Genomic DNA, 14062 nt, shown 5'->3' on the forward strand with positions numbered 1-14062 from the left:
TACTGTATTAAGTTTACTGGCAGACTGAATTTTCATGCAAGTACCTATTACCCATATCATAACAACATAAAGTAAAAACAGCAGCCAGCTTGTAGGATAGCAGCTTCTCTGTAAGTCAACATGGAAAATAAATACACAAATAATAATAATAAAAAATTGGCCATGCCATTTTATTCCAAAGTATTGTTTTAGAAAACACCTCTGCATGACAATGTCTGGAAATAATAAGTAGATGGCCTGAGGTTCTGAAAGAACCATTTTTAATTATGTTTTTAGTTTAAGAAAGCATTTGTTCATTTGTTTCATTTGTTTGTTTACTGGATCAAAGGTCTGAGCCAAAACCCTTTAGAGTAAATGGAAAAATTTGCATCAGTTTCCTAAAGTGCTTATGGTGGTGGTCCTGCGCTCACTGAGCCAACAACAAAGATCCTACTGACTTCAATAGAGCAAGGTGACATTCTAGACTGTCTCTCGAGGAAAATATTTTATAATGGAGTGAAAAAAAGGCAAACATTTGGAACAGTTCAAACCACATATTTGAGTTTGCTATGTGCCACATATGAAAGACCAAGCAGTGAGGTCTTATTTTAATTAAAGTCATTATTCACCAGACTTTAGATGCCAACATAAGAGTGGAAGACACTTTTTTGGGAGGTATAAATCCTGTCAGGTTTGTACATCATAAGGATGGACGAGATCCAGTTCCAGCAATCAATATGTAGCTGAATGAATGTCTATTTCCAAGCCCAAATCCTGCTGCCTTTAGGTGAAAAGTCCTGCTAAGTCAACACCAGTATAAATCAAACAGGGTTTGGCCATGAGCCTGACAAACACAGGGCCTGCTTTCAATTGGCCTGTCTGAATTTTAAAGCAGTGATACTGCTCCCCTAAAGTGTCAGGAATCAACAAGCACACAGATGTTTGCAGAAGGCGAAGTTAAGTTACATCTCAGATGTGTCCTTTTCTTTGGTGGCTATGTTACTGTCCACGCATTCATGTTTCCCAGCCATCCAAGGAGGTAAGAGGAGGTGTCCTCTCTCTGTCTGCTGCAAGGGTAGGAGTGCTAATCCTATATTGAGACAGTGCTGCTGCCTTGCAAAGGAAGAGTGCTCTCCTCATTTGTCCCTAGCGTGCTGATCTCATGAACACTGGAGTAACGCAGTGAAAGGTACTAAAAAGCCAAAGACATCTGCATGCATCATTTGCATTAATTGGATTGCCCTTATAATAGCCTGTCCCCTCCCACACATTCACATCTATATTTCTATTGCTTATTCATGCACATCTTCACACTTCTTCTGTTGAACATCATATGTATTTCCTGACAATATTCGGATATGTCCGTGAACAAGCGCAGAGCGAATGCTAAGTGTTAACATGCTAGTTTCCTGTACCGTTTTTCTCAGCATTCAGCAATCTAGAGGACAAGTCTTCAGTTTGCAGAGTGGCTTTGAGAGTTAACAAAACCCACAGAATATCTTAAAAACCTAACCGTCAACTCAAACAGTTTATTCCCTGCCTAGATTTACTGAAACCTATCATATCTACATTCAGGTGCCCAGAGGCAGCAAAAGAAGGAACAGAAGAATACTCTCCGGCACGTTTTAATCTCCATCCCGCATTAGATAACAAACCTTCATGTCAGGTTTTAGGTACGCTTAAAGTACAGCTGAGAACGTAAAGACAGAAAAACTCATGAACTGCCTTAAAATATTTTAGAATCAATGGATTTTAAGGAAGGCTAGTGCCTGCTCCTCTAACGTCTAAAGAATTTTTAAAGTGTGAAGATCACAGCAAGTGAATTCTATGCCAGACACATCAGGAAAGCCATTTCAGGGAGAACTGCAGTGAGAGATAGCTAGAAAGCCAGGCTCTGGAGAGCAAAGCCCCTTTGGGCTCACTTATAAAAAGCCCATAAATTCATACTTCTTCACCTGTAAACCTATTTAGATCTGCAACCTACAGGCTGTCAATATTTACAGTCACATCTTCCTATTTAAATATGAAAGTCTCCAAGGAGAGATACATTTTTATCAGCAACAGTACCAGAGAAAGCTTCTTGTCGTGGAACAGCGTCCGCATACCTAAAATGGTACATCTCCCAGCCAGATGCAGGAGAGGAGAAAAAACTGTGGGGCTCTGGGTTATTTCTGTTCACGAGTGCAGCACATGTGCTGCTCTCAATATCCCAGTTTATTCACAGCTTAGCTTCCTTAGAAATACCACTGCTATTCTAGACAACTAAAGGCAGGTTCTCTGTCTATGCCTCCACACAAGACATGAGATATACATAAAACATAACGGGAGAGGAACTACTAATGGCAACAACCCCCAGGCCACTTCCTGCTGTGAATTTTGCTACCTGCCATAAGGAGATACTTACGTGTAATAGCAGCTCTCAGGTATCCAAGTCCAGACACTTGCTACAGGAAGGCTCTCTGACCATTTCTTTGTTATCTGTCGGCCTTCCAGCCCAAAATAAGGTGGATGACGCATAGCTTCTAGACAGCCTTCACAGTCTGACTATCAGAGAAGGCAGTCATCGTTTCTGAACACGTAAGTACAAAGTAGGAAGTGATTAGGCTTTCACCTTACAAGTCACCATAAGTGAGTGGAGTTGGCTGGATAAGCACCACTGAACTGTTTATTCTCAGTTTAATACAAATTTTCAACTAAAATATTTGACAAGATTTTATTTTTACTTGCAGATATGCAATTAATACTTGTAAAACTCTTTGAAATCCTCAAATGAAAAGAGGGAAATACAATTATTGTTAATAAAATATCAGACAGATCACAGTGATGTACTTCAAAATTACAAGGAAAATATTAAAGAAAGAGGGAGGCTTTCAAAGGTTTCCATTTCATCTTTGCGACTAACTCTAACCACTCCCAAGGAGTATTCTTTCAATGCAATATACATGCAAGCAGCATGCCTTTATCGGAAAACCTTAATCTTGGATATCCTCCTCTTTTTCTAATTTCTTAGCTAAGAAACATATGGAAAAGACACAAGTAAAGGGAGTTTTTAATCTCTGTTTCATAAGCTGCTCTCTTTGATGAAGAGCACTGCAGAGAACAGCATCTCTAAACAGTGGAACAGTATGGCCCTAGCTCAGCACATTCTTCAGTGAGCCTCAAAATCAGCAAGCTTGGTCTGCACAAAATCAACTGCATCATTTATTTAAAGTGTAACAGGATGCCTGTCAATAAGGAGATGAATGGCTACAGAGTCTAATATTGCAGACAACAGTACGAGAAGCAAATGATTAGAAGTCAACAGAGATGCTGTTTGGAAGAAGAAACCACTCTAAAAAGCTTGGTGCCAGTTTATCATCTGTTCAGCCTTCATCTCATGCTGGCTTTTGCTTACACATACAGGAACACACAGAAGCACATGCCAAGAGGCAAATATTCCTAGAAACATACATACATTAAAGAAAATAAGAAACACTATCTTCCACATTTTGTTATCAAATATTTTTACAAAATGAGAACTTTTCAGCTCATGGGGTATGGGTTTTTTGGGAAGAGGGATCTTTTCTAAGGATGACAGTTGCTTTCCAGAGAAAGAGCTGAAAGTCACTTGTAGAGTAAAGTCAACACACAATCTTCTAAGCTAATCTTCTAAGCTCAAAATTTCAGCAAAGCATTTCTCTACTACCGTTTCATTTTTTTTTTATAATCATTTCACACTCATTTCAAGGCCCTGACTTAGATTCTCTCATTTCTCAAGAATACACAATATTTATATATACACTTTCTCATGAATTGTCTCTGAATGTACAATTCAGTCCAGTTTCACTTGTAAGAAGCTCCCATTTTCCTTTTTGGCAGTGAGGGACTGTTCAGAGATAGTCCAGAACTGCCAAAAAGATCCATTCAGCTGCTCTCTGGATACATAGATAGGAAGGATCTTCCCATAATTATCTGCCCATAACAACCAGCAAAGTAAGACATAGTGGAGAGAGGAAAAAAAAAAGAAAAAAAGAAAAAAAGAAAAAAAAAGAATGAGGAATCCAGTTTGCTACCATTTACCCAGCATTTCTCAAATATATAGCAGTATGGTGATTACTAAAACTAACATCTATAACAAAGCAAGCAAGCGAAGGTACAATAATCTCCCAAGTTAAGGAATTGATTTTGATGCTCACATAATGTGCAGGTTCCCAACCAAAGATTTTCCTCACAGCCCACAACATTACACACCTTGTTCCAGTGAATGCATTTGTATTTCACATATTATGGAAGTCATTAGTATGGCACAGGCAGAATCCCAATCAGCATTTTAACTGTATAACCAGAGAATCAGCGCTCAACCATTTAACTTGTTTTAAGCAAGAAGTGACAACTTGAGGAAAACAACAACTCTCAAACAAGCAACCAATTTGAAAGGAACCCTAGGTGTACAGAAGATCTAGATGTGTATTTGAAAGGAAGGTGAGCGATCTCAAGCTCTCATAATGAGAGACCTAAAGAGTTAACAAAATGAAAAGCATAACCTTTTATACGTGCAGGTGGAGGAACACGCTGACACAGCTGGAGTGAATCATGTAATACAGTGAATTCTTTGACAAGTGTCAGAGGTCACATCCATATGGAGATTAAAGTCCCCTGGAATAAGTAGCGTAGGTGACCTTAGATCAGACATAAGCACTGAGACTTCTCCAAGGAACAAAACATTAAATCTGAGTGGTCAGTAAATCAAAATAGTTGAGACAGAAGTAGGTGCTGCAAATGTGGGAGGAGGCAAAAGTTGCTGCAAATGAAGGAGAGGTGGGTGAAGAGTGGAAGCAAAAAAAGAAGTTAAAGGATGAGCCTCTCTATCTGCTGGGGTGCTACACTGAAGTTAATCAATAAGGACTGCCTTTCAGCCAGGCACTAATATTCGTTCTGGTTCAAGCACATATCGCTTGTACAAATAAAATCTAAAAGCCTAAGACCTCATAAAGTACCTTGGAGTAAAGTGGTGTTAATCCTTTCCCATGGGAAACTTTCTACTGTATGGCTATTCTAGGTGACATAGAGAAAAATACAAGGAAAAGATTCTGCTTTCCATCACATCTTGTAGCAAATGAGCTACGTTCTGCTCTGTAACATAGGAGTATTTCCCACATGTCCCATTAACATTCACTCTCACTATTACATGCAGACAACTCTTTTCTTCTCATTTGTTCCTTCCTTCACAAATTTATCATGAGAGAAAGGGAAAAAGAATGAAACTAGTTCCCTAGAGAGGTTTCCACGTGCCCAGAGAAAGTAGCTACCTACATATCTCTTTAGACCAGACTTAAGGTTAATCACCAGTTTGTAAGCAAAAATGAAATCTGCCTCCCCAGTTGCGAGGGGTGATGATATCTCAAGAGAGGGTCACTCTTGCCATAGGAAGGTGAAAGTGGCATAGGTAGGACTGCAAAATGGGAAGGACTATCCCAGCCACATCCATAATTAGCTCCTCTTTTCCGGCAGAAGTCATCCTGATCAAGACATCTCTCATGCAGACCAAGCAGGCACCATGACCTGGGTCAGCCTCCTGCCCCCAGCAGCCTGCTGCCATTTGCAGCTGTCCACATTACCATACCAAAAGTCAGCACTGTCCTTGTACTATTTACTAATTCATATTCATGGCATGCCATAAGTGTCTTTAACGTTATCACAAACTTTAAGGAAAAAAAAAAAGAAAAACATTTTTTGTTTCATATATGCAACACAATGAATTTTGAAGATTAAGCCTTGTGTGCATTTCTTCATCACCTGAAACATCCAAAGACCAGTTTGAGTTTAGCTGTGTAAAACAAATGCCTGTAATCTACTTAATTCCAGATGTATTTTCAACCCAGTTCAAGGTCATCCATCAGACATGAATGATATTTGTTCAGAGAATATAAAATGGCAGTTGTCAGCTAAGACATCAGCCTCCGTAGATTAAGTAAATGGCACTTATCAGGAAAAAAGTAGATGCTTGGGAGGGAAGTATTTCTTTCATTTCAAATAAAAATTAAATCTTTATCCTCATGTATAAGGGGTAAAACTGGGGAACTTGCCATCTCTTTCATTTCAGTACTCAGAGGGTCAAACTTAAAAGTTATGAAGAGCTTGTGCCCCCCCCCCCTTTTTTTTCTTTTAAACACAACGGTGTGTCTCACCCTTTCAATGAAAAGAGTTTTACAGGACTGTGGAGTAATAGGACTGTGTCTGAATCTGGCAATCAGAGGTAAGCAAACTAACAAATTTTCATTATTTAACCCTCATTTGAGAATCTGCTCAAGAAAGATCCAAGAACAACTGTCGTTATTAAATGGTGGGGTTTATGAAAGATTTTCCTGTAATCATTTCCTGTTTGATAGTCTTCATTTAAAAGACTAGCTTTGGCAGTGAATCTCTCTTCCTTGTAATTGATCTGTTTATCACAATCATGTAGCAATATTTGTTGCTACTAGAAGAACTGGCTCTTGCAAAAACCAGGACCAGTAGATAAGACTGTGAATTTGAATGATACATTTGATTGCTGAAGTAAAATGAAATTTTGATGTAACAGGCAAATCAGGCAATGGTATTTCGAGGACTGTTACAAGCAATCAGATTGGTTAAGGCACTGGGCACCAGGCCATCAGCTCCTCAGCTGGTCTTTAATCTCTGGAAAAGCCTCTATCCCTTCATCATCACTGATTAATTATTTTCAGAGCTTGCTTCATTTTATATCAGGTTTTATATAGCTGTAATAGTTATCTTGGGTTTATTCTGATGAAATCGACACAGAAAGCAGTCCAAGTAAGATCCAGCTGCCACTTAAGCAATAACAGGTCATAAAACTAAATTGCACAAATGCATTTTTACTTCTGAGTGGCATGAGGACATTTAAATGGTGTCAGTATGTGCAGCCTCTTTCCAGCCTGGCTGAATAGCTGAGTGAACTTAAGCTATTTTAACCATTATATCCATAAGTGCAAAACATAAGTCAGTGCTGCAAGACTTTTTTTTTTTAATCACTATTATTGAAAGATTTTTTTTTCTTTTAAGGAAAAAATAACCCTGCAGAGTACCCACCATTTTATGCCACACTATAACAGTGAAAAAGAGAGAATCGTAGCAGAACCTGATAATAATTTCCCATAGGCCCACATTATAACTCTCGACCCAGACTTATACTGCTAACAGTAAAATAATAATTAAAAAGAAGGTCAGGACTCAGAAGTTGTGAGGGTCTGCAGATTTACTATTTCATACTGATGACTTTTTCAAAGCTTCTCCATTAATACCTTTTCCTTCTCAAGGTTCTGTAGATCTCTTGAGCCTCTCAACTTTCACTGCTTAATCTTCTTTGCCTTAGAATAAATGTGCAAATCTTTAAAATTTCAACATTTCAGTGGCAGGCTGAAACACAAGGAATTCCCAGAGAGGAAAGCTTGATGGTGCAGTTAGGAGAGCAGAATCTGGAGATCTGTATTCAACACCAAAGTGCATCCACAAATGGGTGCTGATGTAACACACACTCTGTGCTGATCTTTCATCTTATTTCTTCTATGTTATTTATATTATTATATCAATCTTCTGTAGCAAAAAGCCTTTTTGCAGTCAGTGAAAATACTGCCCACTCTATCCAAATTTGGCTTTCTTCATTGTGCAAGTGGCATTAATGAAGATATTTTACCCAGACTAATAATGTGAGTTGTTATGAAAAGGTATCATATGAATCAGTCAAAACACAGAATTAACAGACACTTCTCAGAAATGTAGAATTTACAGATTACAACAACATTCTTTCACTGTTGCACAGATCCTGTTGTGACCACCCAAGAACCCAATGTTTCTCCGTCATATTAAAATGGACAGTGCTTTACAATGATTAGGTAGATTTTCCATTTTAATTAATCCACTCAGTTTAAACTGAAAAATGAAAACATAACTTTAAATTGGTAGAACAACTACACCGCCCTGCAACCTGTAGAACTTGAACACACTGGACAGTGACAGCAAAAGTTTCCCTTTGTACGAGGTAGTCTCTTCATCTGAAAGCTAAGACTGGAAGAAAGTCCTGGAGTTTAATCCTTGAATCCTGTTCAAGCCTCACTGTCATCACTGAAAGGACCAAGAAAGCTGCTAACTCTTACAGATTATTGTATTTAGGATACTGACATGGAAATTTGCTCTCTGATAGCTAAGCACATTTATTTTGTGAAGCAGCAGATACAATAAGAGTACTTCCCTAAATTTGTATGCTGCAAGCTGGTCACTGGCTCACTCTCAGGACAGTTGCTAAAGGGTATTTGGACTGGATGCTCAAAGGAGGTAGAATGGAAATGGAGAAGGTCTCAGATTCCCAAGGGCATTTCAATGTCCAAATCTTATGTTGGCAATGAAATCTATTTGCAATTAGTGGAACTGGGATGCTTGAATAGCAGGAAGACACTTGCATATCTTTCTGGAATTTGGCCCAAAAGAACAGGAGAGCCTGATAAGGGGACATACTTCATTACAGAAGAGTGGGTTTGCCCTTTTTAGCAGGAACACTTGTTACAACTGGGCAGGAATAATGCAGTGAAACTGTCTTTTCAAAGTATCCCGGCTAGCTTGTCAGATTTGAAAAACTTTTATTCCTACCAGAAAACAACAGGCCTCCTCGCCAGGTGAATTTTCCCTCAGCCCTAATGAGACTATCAGCAAACACAGAGATGAATTAGGATAGTCATTAAGGGGGCAGAGCATAGAAGAATGAACCACGGGAAAGGTCAGAGCAACAAGGGTGAGTGAAGAAGAGCATGTGCTTTGTCACAACCACTGCAGATGTGAGGGAAACAACCAGGGGAGAGAAGCAGATGTTCCTGTTAAAGCTGTGCAAATTTGACGGCCGCTTTCAAGGATAATGAAGGAGCCATAGGTGGCAGGAGGGTGCCTGCCATTAACTTACACAGTGCTGTTTAGACTCCCCCAAGTGCCATTGAGTTTAACAGCAATGCTCCGCCATCTCCCCTGTTTCAGTAGGGTTAAAGATGACCTGGAGCAGTGGTCCTTAGTTCCACTATCTTTTCACAAAGATGGTCCTCTAATTAAAATGGTTGGGCTTTTCCTCTTGCAGTGTGCACATTAAAAAGGGGAAACTCTTCAAATGTTCTTTTGATCATACTCTCAAGAAAAGCAAAAAGGCTAAAATCAACAATCACACTACTTCTCTTATTTTTTAAATCCATGTTGATTTTAACTTTTTAGAAAACAGTTTCCATTTATATGATTGACTTTCTTGATCTTAAAATATTCACAACCTAGTTTGCAAGATAAGTTGTCAGAATTGTAACTAACTACGCAAATCCATGGACATCTTCATAGTATATAAAATGTCCTTCTGGTACTTCCTTTAACTCAATGTACAAGTGAACAGATGAGAAATGGTCATGGTTCACATAGCCCTTCATTTTCTCCACCGCAGGGACAGGGTGGGAAGGACCAACAAGCACAGCTCTGTAATACAGAAGTATTTCCCACCTATTTGCACACTGGGCATGGAAGACCACCACTCTGCTCACACCTGTTCAACTCCTGTTATCTTCAGTGCTTCCCAGGACAGTGTGTGTGGAGGGAGGGCCTCTCACACTGCTCTTCATCCAGCCTCCCCTTTAAAAATAAACAACTCTGCTACCTCCTGCTGCTGATATCCCTCAGAGGGGGACTCAGAGGACTCATGTTTAACAGCAACATTGCTGCCCGCCAGGTAGTTCTAAGCAGCAGTAAACTGGCCAAAATTACATTAATCTTACCCAGTCAGCAGATACAAGAAAACAGCAAAAGCTTTGCGTCCTATCTAGATGAAAGGGAAAGAGACAGAAGGAAAGAAAACCATAGCCACAACAATTTTTCTTAGAAGGATATCTGCTTACTAACAACCCTGAGATCTCCAACTAATTTCACACTAACCACCTGTCTGAAAGCACTTCCAATCACTACCAAGCAGATCTGGATTAGAAACAACGACCTTGAGGTGAAAGCCTCTGTATCTCGTTACTAATCCGCTGAGGTTTCCTGCTCTCTTGTGATTGCATCTTGCAGTTATTTACAAGGGCCTTCCTGAGCACAAGCATTTACAAGACTTTCTTTACAGTCACTATACATCTTTGGACTATATCAAATCCTATAGTCAATCTTGACCATTTGAGATTAAACAATATAATTAACGGATCTGTTACTGCACTACCACTTCCACGAGGAGAACTCTCAATTGTTGATACAACTGACAGCCTGTTGATAAACTAGTCCAGCAAACAGAAAATTTAGGGAACATAATTCAGATACCTACAGTGTCAAGCTATAGCTTTTTTTTAATAAAAGAATCTATATTTTGTAACATAAAAATACCTACATGTCTGCATTAATAAAAATCATAGTTTTGCTTTAAAAAATTACAAAATTTTGTTTTTAGGCAACAAGCATTACAATATTCTGCAAAAAAATACTGACAAAGAAATGGCTTTGCGAAACTTTTTTTATTTGTCACTTTATATGTGATTTATTGCCTGCAAGCTTCCTGTTTAAATACTTCTAACCAAATCATTTACTTTCTATTCATGTATTACATATGAAGTAAGAGAATATTTTAACTGAGGTCTTCAAGAACTTGCTTCTAAGAATGCAAATATGGCAGGACAGAAATTAAGGCAAATTTTCCTTTTATTTTGGGGAAAAGGTTGAGGTAGAGGCAACAACAGAGGAAGATTTAAGAGATTCTGGAATAGTATAAAATAGTCATTGGGTTTAAAACAATATAATACTGTGAGAGAGACATTCTCCTGTGATTCACTGGCTGTGATAAGGAAGGATACATCTAGGATGAATATTTTTCTTCATTCTGAGATCAGTGGCAGATCATCAGATTGCCTGAGGTTATCATAAATATGTAAGCTCTGGAAGTGGCCTTAGCTAGAAAGATGTGTGTCTTCAACAACGTAACACAAAAATATTTCACTTCTAAACAGGAAAGTGGGTTTTCCACTATCAACAGTTTCAAGCATCCTGTACTCTGAGAAGCTGGAAAATAATGATCTATCTTTAATCACAGGAGCCCAAAACTTAATAACAAGCTTGATTTCAATGAGCCAACAATCAAGATGCTCAGAATTTAATCTGATGAGGTACAGAGTATTCCCATCTCCCACTTGTACAAAGTGTAGTTTACAAGGCTCGGCACCATGGAGACTTAGGCGTTCAGTAACGGCCTTTAAAAACACCTGACACTTCACTTGAAATAGACTTTCACAGAAAGAAATTTGCCATATGTGTCCACTAAAAAAGCAGGGAAGCACTAGAATCTATATCCAGTCTTAGAACTTACAGTTGCTAGTCATGGGATAGCCAAATGAGAACTATTTCAGTTGTCACCTTTTTCTCATGGGCTGTTTTAACTCTAACACATCCTGGGAACAAAGCCTTAACAACAGAGCCATCACAATAACGTAGGCAAAGCTGATTCCCCCAGGTATCATGACAACTCCATAGATAACATCCACTGAGTCCCAAAACCATGCATTCTTCATTGGTTGGGACCCACTGGACACAGGGGCAAAAATGTGAAAGTGTGCAGAGGCAGTAGAAAAGTCCTCCTGAGAAGAGCCCACACGGGCCATAGCACAACGTGTTTTGATGGCCCAGCCTGGCAGACAGTTTCTGGCAGAAAAGCTCAGAAAAGCTTTCAAGAACAGCTTCCAAACTGACCACAACAGTTAGGCAACTGAAGGTCTGAATCACTGTATTTAGTCTAAATTTCACTTCCTTGCCGTGCTTTGGGTGCAAGTACTTCAAATATCAATAGTAAAAATCTCAGGCCACCAACACCCTCTTTTTTAACAGCAAAGCTTATCCTTTTTTATTCCTCTGGAAATCTACTCAGATTGTGAGCTGCAGTGGGTTGGTTTCCAAGGATCACATTCCTTTTTTAACAAAGGAGAGGCATTCAGAACACTGAATGTCCACCTATAGGTATCTTTTAAAATAAAACGAACAACAAGGTGTGTCAAAGAAGAACTCAGCCACCCTCTTACTGAGATCTATTCCATTTTTCAGTTTGTACTCATTAAATTTTGGTAACTATTAGACAAGAAATCAGACATGTTATTTGGCAGCAAACCTGACAGCTACTTGCAATGGACTAAAAAAACAAGCATCATTTATCTCCTGCAGGAATGTATTTTGCACTCTGAAATTAAAAGGTGCAGTATCTCTGAAAACTCATAACTTGTTTTTCCTTTTTTTGATTTAAAGTTATTGACATTTCTTATCAAGAACTTTGGCAATACAGAGTTATATATATATAAAAAAAACACTATTGAAATTGGGTAAAAAGGAACGGATCTGTATTTCTTTAAATGCTCCTGTCAGTTTCAACCAGAGGGATTTTTTTTAATGAACTTTTTGTGTGTCTATCAAATCAGATGTACCTAGTAGAAATTCCACCTAGAAACTGTACCTAGTAGAAATTCTTGTAGAGAAGAGAAAAAGACTGTTAATCTAGACCAAATAAAGCATGAGAATACTACAGTGATAAAGCAGACATATGTATGAAGAATCTTGTCAGAATTGGGGCTATCTTCTTTAAAGGAATTTCTCACACATCCTTGCTAATATTAGCAGCCATGGTGTTATGACTGATCATGATTCACTGCTCAAAGAACAGGTGAGTTTTAGATGAGAGGTGGATAGCAATTACTGGAATGAATGGAGCCTATATTAGAGATTCGACATTATACCAGTCCAACACGTGATTCTTTGTCAGCTTTTAAATAATTTTAAGCATTTGGGTCAAGCTGGATTGTTAGACAGTCCATGCTTCAAGGCACGCAGACAATTTATGCAGGCTTACTGTTAAAAGCAGAAAACATCTTTCTTGCAGGATTCCATAAATGGCTTGGCCAAGTATCTTCACACTACAAAGATGATGCTTTTACTGAAGCTAACAAAGGACTCTCTCTCAGCTTCAACTTGAGACCTGAGTTAGAAGTTCTGAGTTAAAAATCTTTGAAGAAGATCCTGTAGCAGGCAGTGACCGGTTTACATTACACACACAGAGAAGACTTGTACCTTAGCTTCATTTAGTAAGTAATAATTCCTTTGGTGCAAAAGTAAATACAACATGGATTATGTCTTATCTCATCCCTTCACCAGTACTGAGCCAAGGCAGGCAATTAGGCAAAATGACACTGGATTTGGTGAGACAATTTGTTTTTTGTTTACTATTCAGCATGATCTAGTAGAGTCTCAACAGAAACAAAATCCTATCCTGGAGGTCGTTGCTTTGCTCATAACTCATTACCCTAGAGACAAGAGACATCACTGCTGCTGTTTTAATCCAGTAAGCTGCCTTTACTCAGCTATATGGCAAGTCTTATAAAACTCTGTTGAGTATAAAGCAAAATATTCTCTCCCCTGGCAAGACGACCTTCACATACATAACAGTAGTGCAGGATAATGCCTTCTCTTTTCAAAACGCAGTAATTTGAAGTTCTGATGCACAGTATTAGTGCACACACAGTCAGTCCCTTGTCACCAATAATTACTATTCCACAGCAACTACACAAAAATACTCGTCAATTAACTAATTTTTTTTTGACAGTTTTGGAAACAGAAGGAGAGAGATATTGATGCCTCCAAACCACAGCCAGCAGCTGACGTACATCTTCTTTCTATCTGAAGAAGCTGCTGTCAAATCAATTGCTCAAAAAAGTATTTGAGGAAGTTCTATAGAATACTTCAGGGATGAAGAGCAGATACCTGAAAGCCTTCTGCAAGTATTAATTCCTGGGGTATTATTAAGATCCGTGTAAATAAAGTGAAAAATATTCCTCTGGTGGCAAGAACTGATGACTTGCGAAAACTACTATTTATAGATGGCCACTATTTTAAGGCCTAAAAGAATTTTGAGAATAGCGATTGCCTCTAAAAAAATAAAGCAAATCTTGACTTTTTCAGCAATATGCACTAAATATTTAATAAGGGATCCTGGAGCTCAGAAAGGTTTAAGACTGTGTTAGGATACTGAACTAATAAGCTCCTCCAGTAAGCCTCTAAATACGTATAGTTA

At 38.6% G+C, this 14062-nt stretch overlaps 1 protein-coding gene across 2 annotated transcripts in view; it reads right to left on the reverse strand.

The window, feature by feature from the left end:
* The window catches only part of TAFA4 (TAFA chemokine like family member 4), an 84775-nt gene that overhangs the window by 18187 nt on the left and 52526 nt on the right, over positions 1-14062 (reverse strand). The gene's annotated exons all lie outside the window — the stretch shown is intronic.

Source organism: Dromaius novaehollandiae, chromosome 12 (assembly GCF_036370855.1).
Source record: "Dromaius novaehollandiae isolate bDroNov1 chromosome 12, bDroNov1.hap1, whole genome shotgun sequence".
In the NCBI taxonomy this organism is placed as follows: domain Eukaryota; kingdom Metazoa; phylum Chordata; class Aves; order Casuariiformes; family Dromaiidae; genus Dromaius; species Dromaius novaehollandiae.